The 12656-nt window shown below is 56.5% G+C and overlaps 1 protein-coding gene across 1 annotated transcript in view; it reads left to right on the forward strand.

Moving 5' to 3' along the window:
• ADGRL1 (adhesion G protein-coupled receptor L1) overlaps positions 1–12656 on the forward strand; it is a 93643-nt gene that overhangs the window by 21321 nt on the left and 59666 nt on the right. The window contains exon 2 of the mRNA XM_075061137.1: positions 896–971. The gene's annotated coding sequence lies outside the window, so the exon portion shown is untranslated. The remainder of the gene's footprint in view (positions 1–895; positions 972–12656) is intronic.

A 12656-nucleotide genomic window follows, 5' to 3' on the forward strand; every position in this document is an offset into this window, starting at 1 on the left:
GGGCAGGTGCAGGGAGGCTGCTGGGAGATCCCAGGCCTGTAGCTGAGACAGGTTTGTGCCCCACTGCTGAAGGTGCTGGGGGGGTCTACATGTGACACAGTGCTGTAGGATATTGGGGGTACCTGCCCCCTTCTACACTGTCTGGGGGCTGCTGCCTCTAGCTGCATGGAAAGATTAAAGGGAACTACATTTCCCAGCAGCCCTCTCTCCCTACAACACCTGGAAAACTACAGCCCTGCCAATCACCGGCTGGGAGCTCTGAGCTGATAGCATAGCCTAGTGGGTAGGGCTCTGCCTTGGGACTCCGGACTCCTGGGTTCTCTTCCTGCCCTTGCTGGATGACCTTTAGCAAGTCCCTTCCTGTCTCTGTGCCTCAGTTTCCCCTTCACTTAAAGAATGAGCTTTTGGGGGCAGGGACTGTATCTGTGCAGCACCCGACACAAGAGGCCCTGATCTCAATTGCAGCCTCTAAAGGCCAGTCACAAACATGGATTTCCCTGCCCTCTCCCCCACATGGTACTGTTTGGCAGGAAGATCACAGCCTCGTGGAGTAGTTGGCAAATACTGAGAAAGAACATTTCCACAGGGCCCAAAGGGGATTGGCTGGACCATGGAGAGTGGGGCCGGTGCTGCATGGGCAGAATTTAAACTGACCAGCAGCCAAAAGTCCGGGGAGCCCTTCACAACCTCAGGGGCTGCTCCTGTGCCCTTCAAACTGCCCAGTCTGTCCTGATGCTGCAGGGAAAGGTCTCCGTGCTCAGAGCGGGGTGCGAGGGAATGGGATAAAAGGATCTGTAATAATGCCAAGTGGGGGCACGGGGAAAGGGGATTAGGAGATTCTGTTCACTGGAAGGGGCAGATTCAGAACTGACCAAAGAAAATCCCCTTTTCACAGCAGGTGGTGTTAGCCTCTGGAACTCTCTGCCACAGGATGCCGGCGAAGCCAAGAACCTAGCAAGCTTCAAAGAGAGGTTGGACATTTTTTGGAGAAAGAGACTATCCAGAGTTAATCAGTCCAGCCAGCGGGTATTGGCAGGGAGATAAAACCTCCTGCTTTGAGGCTTAAGCCGATCTCTGGCTATTAGTGCCCAGGCTAAAACCTGATGTGGGCGCAGATTATCTCCCAGCTGCCACGACAGGGTTCTTACACCTTCCTCTGCAGCAGCTGGCCCCTGTAGGATGTGGGACGCTGGGCTAGATGGGCTGTTCCGGGCTTGAAATGTTTCTATTCATCTCCACAGGAAATAGATTCATAGGTTCCCAGGCCAGAAGGGACCATTGTGATCATCTAGGCTGATCTCCTGCATAACCCAGACCCTGGGGCTTCCCTGGATTCATTCCTGTTGGAACCAGAGCAGGGCTTTTAGGAAAACAGCCACCCAGGGGCCTGCTAGTGTAGACAGAACCTGCACAGCCCAGCCTCGATCAGGGCACTACAAACCCGCCAAGGGTCTTGCTGGGGGATGCCCCTAGTGGGTGATGGGAGGCTGATGTCACTGCCGAGAAGGTTGGGTAGCGAAGGAGAATGGGTGGGGAAGGGATAGCTCAGCAGCTCTGCTCCCGGAGCACGAAGCAACGTGACTCTCATCTGTCCTGTGTGGTTCAGTCTCTCTCCAGGGCTAGAGTCGGGTGTGCTGTGCACTGGTTTGCTGTGGAGGGGGGTCTGTTTTATATGCCTGCGCTGCACTTATAGGAGAAGGCTGGTTGGAGGAACGCACCCGGCTCGTGCGTTTGGGCTGCTCCGTTGTTCATGTGGCAGGTAGTTCCGCTGTCCCAACCAACCCCTGAGAAAGTTCTGTTTCCTGCAGACACCAGCTTTACCCTGAGGTTAGAAAGTTCCTCTCCGCTAAGAGCAGTGATCATTCTGGAGGGGGGAAACCGTGTGATATTTCAACAGTAGAGTTGGGACATACAGAGATACCCAGCAGCCAGAAGGAACCATTAGAATTAGAGGATCTAGTCTGGCCTCCTGGATATCACAGGCCAGAGAATTTCACCGAGTTTCCCCCTCGATTGGACCCAATAACTAGCCCAGTTCCTAGGTTCTCAGGCAAGAACAGCCAAGGCCAGAGACTCCATCCCTGGGCCACTTGTTCCAATGGGAAATTCCCCTTCCCTGGGAGAAATTCACACCTGGTTTGCCCCATTTCAGGCGTTGGATCTGGAGTAGCACAAGCTGGGTGTGAGCGAGCCCTGAACTGGCGATACTCGGCATAGCCAATCATGTGACACATTCGTGGTTCACGATGAAAAATATTTGAGACCAAATATCCAGAAGAAGCCAAATGCATAGCGGCTAAAGACAAAACAGCACAGTATGAAAAGGTGACCTTCCCAGGGCCAGATCGGCGCTGGGGCTGCAGCCCGGGGCCTCGGATTTTGAGGACACCCCCGAAATACCCAATATTCACTGCATTGTTCTTCAGTTCCTCTCTCGCAGCATATTCCCCGTGCACGGAAGATACGCCCCCTAAACCCACGCGCATGCATAGGACACATTAGCAAGCGCTTTACACCTCATCTAAGATCTGGCCCGCCAGGTTGTACCAGCTCCTGAGCTTGTTCTGGTCTGGGCCTGTCTCAGCTGTGTTTTGGCTGCTGCATGCCGGATACCGGTCCGTGATGGTTGCGCCAGGGGCAGGATATTCAAGAATTTTGCCTATGCAAGTTTTCCTCTCCACTTAGGTCAAATGCTGAGCTGGCCTGTTCCGAGGTATTGTGGGAGATGCCGGTGAACAGCACTGTGGGAAAAACAATTCAGTTGGTGTAAGTGGCCAACAGTCATACCTACAATATCCATGCTGGGCACTTACCGGGCGGTAATGGGGTATGAGTGCTATGTACATGTGATTAACATGGCCCCCATCACCCCAGGTCTGGGCATCTCACATTTTGTAGTGTATTTGCCCTTCCAACATGCCTGGGAGGCCAGACAGTGCTAATAGTCCCATTTGGGGAAACCGAGTCACAGACTGACTCATTGACTTACCCCAGGAGGCTGCAGCTGGGCAGGAAATTGAACCTGGGTCTCCCACGTCACAGACTCACACTCCAGCCACCATGTCCCCTTCTTCTCTGAGATGTGCTGGCAAATGCTCTGCCAGCCCTGAATTGTTATTGCGAGGTGACGCTTCTGGGACCCTGCCATACCCAGAGCCAGCTGCAGCGTCTGCGTGGTCTGTTGTGAGTGGGTTTCTGGCTGCACACAGAGGCTCTGGCGTGGCAGGTACTGCACAGAAACACGGTCCCTGCCCCAGCAGCTTTCAGGGAAACTGAGGCACAGAGCCAAGAAAGGACTTGCTCTAGGTCAGGTTTCGTGGGAAAAGCACAGCGCCCCCTACACTTGTTCCAGAGGGAAAAGCAGCCGCTTCCAGAGCCCCCCGCCTCCTCCTTTTCCTCACTATCTCGCCCCAGCACTAACCCCACCCAGCAGCCCCCACCATGTCACAGCGACAAGAGCAGGGGTCGTCTGCTGCGGATGACGGCCCCGACCCGGGGATCCAGGGACAGGCCGGGTCTGCGAGCAGCCAGACAGAGATGAGACATAAACACAGGCCAGGCGATGTGCCCAGCAGGCCTTGCCTGCAGACAGCCCCCAGCCCCCTAGATTTCGATGGACCCAGCTTATTCACAGAAGGACCCAGCCCTGACTGACTGCTTGGGAGCCCTGGACAGGGGTGGATCTCCTGATCCTGGTAAAGGTGATTTGGGGACAGTGGCTCTCCAGCCTCCTGGAGCCCATGGCTAAGTGTGGGAAGGATGGCAGAGCCATGCTTAGACTGGGGGAGGAGCTCTGAATCAGGACTCCTGGGTTCTATCCTCAGCTCTGGGAGAGGAGTGGGATCTAGTGGTTAAAGCTGGGAATCACGACACCTGGGTTCCAGTCTCAGCTCTGCCACCTACTTGCTGTGAGACCTTGAGCAAGTCACTCTGCTGCCTCAGTTTCCCTGTCCTCCAAGCGCTGATAAGGCCTGGTTGCAGGGTGCTTGGAGACCTGTGTGAGTGCTTGGCACTAATCCTGGCCCCCAGGGGCACTTTAGCAGCTCACTGAGGTGATTTGCTGCCTTTCATTCCCGTTCCAGGAGATTTCATTTCCCTGAGTCATGGCTTTCAGTGGGACAGAGCCCCTGGGTGGGACAGGAGCCAGCTTTCTTATCTCACCATGGGGTCCATGGTCTGGCCTCAGCTGGGGGGCAGAGGCCCAGAGTTTCCCAGCGTGCACCAGCACAGCCAGGTCTGTAGTGGTGCATTGTGGTAGACTCTCTGGGGTGCCCTGCAGTCACCAGGGGGTCAGGCCCATTCCCTGGGCTGTGAACGGCTCCTGCCGTGGTCAGTCAGCCGTAGCCACGTGGCTGAAGCAGCCCCTGTCCAGGCTGTGGCTCCTGGCGTGGCTGGCTCAGAATAGTCGCTCTCTGGGCATGGACCGTGGCGGGTCCAGCTGGGGCTGATAGGTGCAACTGGAGCAGCAGTGGGGGGAGGGATCGCTCAGCGGTTTGACCATTGGCCTGCTAAATCCAGGGCTGTGAGTTCAATCCTTGAGGGGGCCACTTAGGGATCTGGGTCAAAAATCTGTTTTGGGATTGGTCCTGCTCTGAGCAGGGGGTTGGACTAGATGATCTCCTGAGCTCCCTTCCAACCTTGATATTCTATGGGACCCAAGGGTGGTGCCACTGTCTCGGTCCTTCCCCCTCCCAGAGAGCTCCCTGTGCAGGGGGCAGAGGCATCACATCTCCCCACGTTGTGGATACGGTGCCCTGGGGTCACTTGAGGAGGATTTACCCAGAATGCATTGCTGCCCCTCATGGCCCTTGGGACCCCTGGGTGTGTGCCCTGAGCACTGTGGGATGGCGGCTGGCGTGCAGACAGACCCGCCGCAGGAGAGCGCTGGGAATTGCTGAGGCAAACACTAGAGCCAGGACCCGAGGCCACCCGCCCGGTTGTGACAGCTTCCTGGTGGTGGCTGCAGCCAGGGAGGCCCCGCCTGGGGCGATCTGCAATGCCCAGCGGGGGCTGTGGACCAGAGGGCAGGGAGCAGCTGCCAGCAGGGCTGTGCCCGCCCGCAGGCGCGGGGGAGAGCAGGCAGCCCAGTCTGCAAATAGCTCTCGCCCGCTTCCGTAAGAGCCTCAGCAGAACATTATGTTTCCTGCATAATAAGGAGATTAAATCCAGCCCCAGCGATTCCTCACCCTCCCGCGCTGCGTATGGGAGCAGGGAGCGCCAGGCCGCTGGGAGGGTACGGGGGGGCAGCGCCACACCTCCCTTCTAACGGCTGTGGGGCACCCTGCCATGGGGGAGGGCAGCACCCTTTGGCTTGGCAGGGGATAGAGGCGCCGGAGGCATCATCGAGGTGTGCTGAGGGGAGTGGTGAAGGGGGGGCTTTTATCTACCCATGTTCACCACCCGACTGTCCCTGTACATCCCCCTCTCTGTCCATCTATCCGTGTACAACCCCCGTCTGCCTGCTGGGCTGGCAGCCTGTCAGGTCCTATCAGCTCAGCAGGGGGCACTGTGCTGCACGGAGCAGGGTGGGGGCTTGGTAGGGGGCACTCTCCCCACGCAGTCAGGGCTGACCCCAGTACCCCAGTGCGGTGCTAGGGGGCGCTGTGCTGCAGGGAGCAGGGTGGGGGCTCGGTAGGGGACGCCCTCCCCACGCAGTCAGGGCTGACCCCAGTACCCCAGTGCGGTGCTAGGGGGCGCTGTGCTGCAGGGAGCAGGGTGGGGGCTCGGTAGGGGACGCCCTCCCCACGCAGTCAGGGCTGACCCCAGTACCCCAGTGCGGTGCTAGGGGGCGTTGTGCTGCAGGGAGCAGGGTGGGGGCTCGGTAGGGGGAGCTCTTGCTGCGCAGTTAGGGCTGACCCCAGTACCCCAGTGTGGTGCTAGGGGGCGCTGTGCTGCAGTTTCTGGTTTTCGCACAAAGGGTCAAAGCAAAGCTGTGACTGTCATTAAGGGGCCCTTGCAATAACCCGGGTGTAAAATTCGCTCCTTCTGGAAGTCCTCAGCCCCTCCCTGTCCTGCGTGATAGCAAATAGGGCTGAGAGCCAGAACTCCTGGGTTCTAGCCCAGCTGCGTGAGGGGAGTGAGGCGTAGAGGAGGCAGAAGCTGGAAGTCAGGACTCCTGGGTTCTAGCCCGAACTTGGGATGGGTTGTCCCATTTGAGGAGGTAAAGGTCTAGGAGGCTGGACTCGTGGGAAGGGAATGAGATTTAGTGGTTACTGCAGCAGGCTGAGGTTTTGAACTCCTGGGTTCTGTTCCCAACTCCGCTGCTGACTTCCCTCGGGGCAAGTCACTCTGTGCCTCAGTTTCCCCATGGCAGTAGGAACCCAGACCCTCTTTACGAAGCCGTTGGAGCTGTCTGGATAGATTATTATACACCACTCTAGTTAAAATGGTGCAACCCCCTCCTGCAGATGCAGTCACAATAGTGTAAATGTGCTTAATTCAGTGTAACTCTTCCCTTTCCAGGGGGTGAATGGTACAAGCCAGTTTAACTGCGTCCACAGTAGAATTTGGATCACGATCACTGTCAGTAAAATAATTACACTCCTAAGTGCCCTGGCTATGCTGGTGCAAACTCTGTCTACAGATAGCCTGGGAAGGATTCAATTTTCATCCATAAATGTTGGCAAAAGTCCACTTCACCGGACACATACAAACCCACGAACCACCACCACCCCTCCCCCAGCGATGATATTTATGAGAGAGGCGAAATAAGAAAAGTGCCGCTTGCGAACATTTGATTGAAGGCAATTTACTTGGTGTGTTTTGAGATGTGACATTGACAATGTGCGTTTGAATGGTTAGAAACCGGTTTGAATCTCAACCTCTGCTGTCATCGGAGAATGATCGTCTTTCACACTCCCTCATCATTTCCCGCGAGTGTGAAAATTGAAATTGATAAAACTGGGGGGGAGGGGAGGAAATGGTTAAAAATAAACATTGATATTATCTGTCGAAACGATAAAAAAATGAACTTCTGCTGTAGCCCAGGATTCACTGACACCTTCTGTAGTTTGGCCAGACAAAATCATTGTAAAAACGCAGCAGTAGCTGCGATTGGCACTGGGGTTTTCATTTGAGTTAAGCTAGCTTGAGGGAGCTAACCTGACTGCAGGAAAGCTAACTGCTCCCTCCTCCAAATGGATTGCTAGACCAGGTCCGCTGCGTTGGCTGCCGCAGCTTGTTTTGTGGTGTAACCTAAGCTGTGAATTTATTGTTCTATGGGTCGAAATCCCTAGGGGAAGAAGCCCCGACCTGGGACTCTATTCCCAGCTGTGCCACTGGCCTGATGGGTAACCTTGGGCGAGTCACTTTCCTGCCCCCTGCCTGAGTTTCCCCATCTGCAAATTGTCCTGCTGTCCTTTGTGAAGGGCTTTGAGGTCTACGGATGCTGGGTGATGGATGAGAGCTGGGGATTACTGTTATTCTAAGAGGGGCAGGACAGGGGTAGGTTAAACCCACTATAGTTTGCACCAGTATAATCAAGTCGCTCTGAGTGATTTGTCACAGAGATAGTTATATCAATGCAGCCTCAAAAAACCCAGGGCCTAAAACGGGTATGCACAAGACAACGTGGATTTTCAGCCCATGGTAACTGGTTGAGTAGAAGCAAATTCAACTCAACTTACTAGTGCAGGGATGGGCAAACTACGCTGGGGAGTGGGGTCCAGGGCTTGCCCTGCTCCAGTGCTTCAGCCGGGGAGTGGGGTCTGGGGCTTGCCCTGCTCCGGTGCTCCTGCTGGGGAGCAAGGTCTGGAACTTGCTCTGCGCCGGTGCTCCAGCTGGGGAGCAGGGTCTGGGGCTTGCCCTGCTCAGGTGCTCCAGCTGGGGAGTGGGGTCTGGGGCTTGCTTTGCTCCGGAGCTCCAGCTGGGGAGCGGGGTCTGGGGCTTGCTCTGCTCCGGTGGTCCAGCTGGGGAGCGGGGTCTGGGACTTGCTCTGCTCCGGTGGTCCAGCTGGGGAGCAGGGTCTGGGACTTGCTCTGCTCCAGTGCTCCAGCTGGGGAGTGGGGTCCGGGTCTTGCCCCGCTCTGGTGCTCCAGCCGGGGAACGGTGTCTGGGTCTTGCCCCACTCTGGTGCTTCAGCTGGAGAGTGGGGTCTGGGACTTGCCCTGCTCCAGGTAGCTCCTGGAAGCAACGGCATGTCCCGCCTCTGGCTACTACGTGTAGGGGCAGCCAGGGCGCTCTGCAGGTTGCTCCCACTCCATGCACCATCCCCGCAGCTCCCATTGGCTGGGAACCGCAGCCAATGGAGGCTGCAGAGGTGGTGCCTGTGGAGGGGGCAGTGTGCAGAGCTGCCTGGCTGCGCCTCCGCATAGGAGCTGAAGGGAGGACACGCCGCAGCTTCTGGGAGCTGCTTGAGGTAAGTGCCACCCAGAGCCTGCCCCCCTGCCTCCTCCCAGGCCCCAACCCTCTGCCCCAGCCCTGATCCCCCACCTGCCCTCGAATCCCTCGGTCCCAGCCCAGAGCACCCTCCTGCACTCCCAACCCCTCATCCCCAGCCCTATCCCAGAGCCCGCACCCCGAGCTAGAGCCCTCACCCCCTCCCACACCCCAACCCCCAATTTCATGAGCATTCATAGCCTGCCATACAATTTCCATACCCAGATGTGGCCCTCAGGCCAAAAAGTTTGCCCACCCCTGAGCTGGCATGTCAGAGCTGGTCTAGACTAGGTGTATTTTAAAAACGGGTTAGCTCACATGTTTTAGAAGTCCAGTGTGGACAGACCAGGTTGTATTTTAGCTCCTGCTCTCTGCTTTGCTATCCTAGGCTTCATCCTGACTAGCTAATGCCGGTAAAAATACAACTTTCCTGGTCTAAAAGATGTTAGCTAACATGGGTTAAAACAAGACTTCTAACCCTGTCTAGACACGCCCTTAACTAACAGATGTTAGTGAACACGTTTTAACAACAGAGATCGAAATCAGAGAAAACAGCTTTAACTGGAAGGGCAAGGGGGGTGAGGTGTTGCTTCTTTATCAGGGACTTATTTTCTCCCAACTGCTCCTTGGGTATTTGAGTTCAATAAACATCACCAATACTAAATGCAAACTCTGCTCCCAGATTATCCAGGACATTGGGAGCTCACTTGCACCAGTGTAAGAGGAGTGTGAAACTGTCATGTTTTACGCTCACCAGGCCCTGGTGTGAAAGGGAAAAGTCGTGGGAGCGTCAGACCCTGGGATTTTAAACAGCTCAGATGTTTTTTCGAACCCTCTCACTTCCCGGCGTGACTGAGCTGAAGTGTGCATGGAGTCACTGCTCTCAGAATCCGGTCTGATCCCTAGTTTTCCATAGAGACGCCCAGAGTGGACGAGACTTGAATTTAAAGCAGAAAACCCAACCATTTCAGGCTTTCTTTGCCCCAGATAAAGGAGCAGGGATGACCCTGATTTCCCAGCTCAGTTCGAAGACTCCTTCAATACATGGAGCTGTAACCAATGGCCCGGGGCTGTTGATTGTCCAATGCCAGGATGCCAGGCTAGATGGGCCCGCCAGCAGCTCAGCGGGGTGACGCTGCCATTTGCACAGGCTGGGAGAGTACGTTGGGGGGCAGGGCAGGCTCTGCAACTGGACCGGGATGTTGCTGAGGGGGGCAGGCTCTGCAACTGGGCCAGGATGTTGCTGACAAGGGGTCAGCCAAGGAAAGGGGTCATTTCCCTCTGGGCACCCCCAGATCTGGGTGCAGGGTGGATGCAGGCGGGTTTGATTGTGCCTGATGAGCAGCCGGGGGCTTGATTGCTGATTTCAAACCCATCCCGCACCCCCTGTCTTCCCCTCCCCCCGCTTCACCTCCCCCTCCATCCTCCCGCTCCCCCCCACCTAACATGGATCTCAATGTCAAGGAGCTACGAAGATGAGCTGTTACCATGGAGATGCGTCACGGGTTCTAGAGTAAAGGCCTTTGTCAGTAAAGATCCCACTGTTAAAGGGACGGGGGGCTTGCCGGGGAACCAGGACTCCTGGGTTCTCTTCCCAAGGCTGAGAGGGGAGTGAGGTCTGTTGGGTAGACCTGGGAGCAGGGGGATGAGAGTCAGGACTCCTGGGTTCTCTTCCCAGCTCCAGGAGGGGAGTGAGGTCCGTTGGGTAGAGCTGGGGGTGAGGGGATGAGAATCAGGACTCCTGGGTTCTCTTCCCGGCTCCATGAGGGGAGTGAGGTCCATTGGGTAGAGCGCGGGGGGGGGGGGATGAGATCCAGGACTCCTGGGTTCTCTTCCTGGATCTGAGAGGGGAGTGAGGTCTGCTGGGTAGAGCTGGGGGCGAGGGGATGAGAGCCAGGACTTCTGGGTTCTCTTCCCAGCTCCAGGAGGGGATTGAGGTCCGTTGGGTAGAGCTGGGGGTGAGGGGATGAGAGCCAGGACTCCTGGGTTCTCTTCCTGGATCTGAGAGGAGAGTGAGGTCTGCTGGGTAGAGCTGAGGGCGAGGGGATGAGAACCAGGACTCCTGGGTTCTCTTCCCGGCTTCAGGAGGGGAGTGAGGTCCTTTGGGTAGAGCTGGAGCCGGGGGGATGAGAGTCAGGACTCCTGGGTTCTCTTCCCAGCTCCAGGAGGGGAGTGAGGTTTGGTGGGTAGAGCTGGGGGTGAGGGAATGAGAGCTAGGACTCCTGGGTTCTCTTCCCAGCTCCAGGAAGGGCGGGGTGGGCGGGTTGGTGGGTAGAGCTGGCAGTGGGGGTTGAGAGCCAGGACTCCTGGGTTCTCTTCCTGGCTCTGAGAGGGGAGTGAGGTCTGGTGGGTACAGCCAGGTAGTGGGGACGCTGGGAGTCAGGACTCCTGGGTTCTCTTCCCTGCACTGCCACTCACTCACACACAGGGTGAGCTGGTCCCCCCGCCCTCCCCAGGAAAACTGGGAGAATGATCTGGAGCCCTCCCACTAAAGAGATCGGCATGGTGAAAGGACCAGAGGGAGAGCTCCTGCAGGCTATCAAGGCCGGAGGACCGGCCACTCACCCAGGGCTGGCTAGTGGCCGATAGCACAGTCTGTACCCTGCGGCTTTGCTGTATTGTGTGCCCCATTCACGCAGCATCTCCCTGCCCCTTGCTTCGCAGCATTACATTGTCCCATTAATTGCGGCTTTTAATTGGAAACCCTGGTGGACCTGCAGGCGTGAGTCTGCCTGGCAGGCTGTACTGTGCCCGCTGGCCACATGGCGAGGGCTGTGGTGGAGGAGACTCTCTCGCCCTCAGAGAAAGGCTTGTGGGTGGAGCCATGATCCACAATGGCCCCTCCCCTGTGCATGTCCCCCAATAACTTCTCCCCGATGTAACCAGGACACCTAACTATCATTAAGCAACACTGGTTCTCCTTGGCTACGCCCTAGAGATGGTGCCACCCATGGAGTGGGTGTGCCACCCAGCCTCAGAGCCACGCAGCTGAGTGCCAGAGCCCCCACACTGCATAAAGTCCATGGGGATTCTCCCCCTCCCCTGCGAGGCTCCAGTCGTGGAGGTGGCAGTCAGCTCTGCTTGTTTGGCCAAGATTAGCTGCCCTGCTCCCTGCATACATGACTCTCCTGTGGAATCAGGCTGGGCTCGGGGGGCGCCGTCCCACCTGTCATCTGCAAGAGACGCCATGGGTTTGATTCTCATCACGGAGCCAGAGTCATTTCTAATCCGTAGACTGTCAGCCAGCTTGGGGGCGAGGCCAGCTCTGTGTCTGTGCAGTGCCTGGCACAATGGGGTCCTGATCCATCGCGGGGGCTCCTGGGTGCTACCACATTACAAATGAATAATGACTCTTACCCAGCCTTTTTCATCAGTTGGGCTCCAAGCACTTTACAAAGGAAGGTCAGTAGCATTATCCCCACTTTACAGCTGGGGAAACTGAGGCACAGAGCAGGAAAGGGACTTTCCCCAGGTTACCCAGTGGGCCAGCGACAGAGCTGAAAATAGAGCCCAGGGCTCTGGATTCCCAGTCCAGTGCTATCTGCACTAGGCCACGCTGCCTCCCCAAGAATAATAAAAAATGGCACCAACTGAGCTCGGCACCCGTTGTGTCAGGGGCTGTACAAATGTAGCGAGAGATGGTGGCATTGCCAACCTTGGACGTGAACCGGGCCCCCAACACTGCGAGATGGACTTAAAAGCATGAGATTTGTTTTAATATATAACAATGAATTCAGGATTCTTTTTTTCTCCTCTGAAGCCAGCTTTTCCCTGCTGCCCCCAGGAGCAAGGATTCTTCTGACTCCAGGAGCTGGGCCTTGAAACCCTCCACCACCGTGGTACTGGGGCAATACCAGCCCCTAAGAGCTCCCTTCCCATAGTACCTGAGCCCCCCTGTGCAGTAGGGCAGGGACTGTTCTCTCTGTGTTACCTATGGGGAAATGGAGGCACAGAGAGACTCCCGCAGGGGTCACACAGAATATTTACAGCGGCGGGGAGCTGGTTTCCCCATAGCCCATCTTAGTACCATAGCTGCCCTCCTCTCTAAGCCCAGCAGCATCCTTCGAACAGACCAAGGGAGGATTTGCAGATTGCAGGAGAAATGGGGGTACAAAGCAGTGAACTGATTCACCCGGCTTGCTGGTGTGAGCAGTGGGATTTGAGCCCAGATTTCCTGCATCCTGCCCCAGTGCTTTACCACATGACCACGCTGCACTTGAGTTTAACGTCTCCTCTCAGATAATTCCCCTCCCACCCCCCGTTCGATATTTACATCCTTC

This window comes from Chelonoidis abingdonii, chromosome 26, assembly GCF_003597395.2.
Source record: "Chelonoidis abingdonii isolate Lonesome George chromosome 26, CheloAbing_2.0, whole genome shotgun sequence".
NCBI classification, from domain to species: Eukaryota; Metazoa; Chordata; order Testudines; family Testudinidae; genus Chelonoidis; species Chelonoidis abingdonii.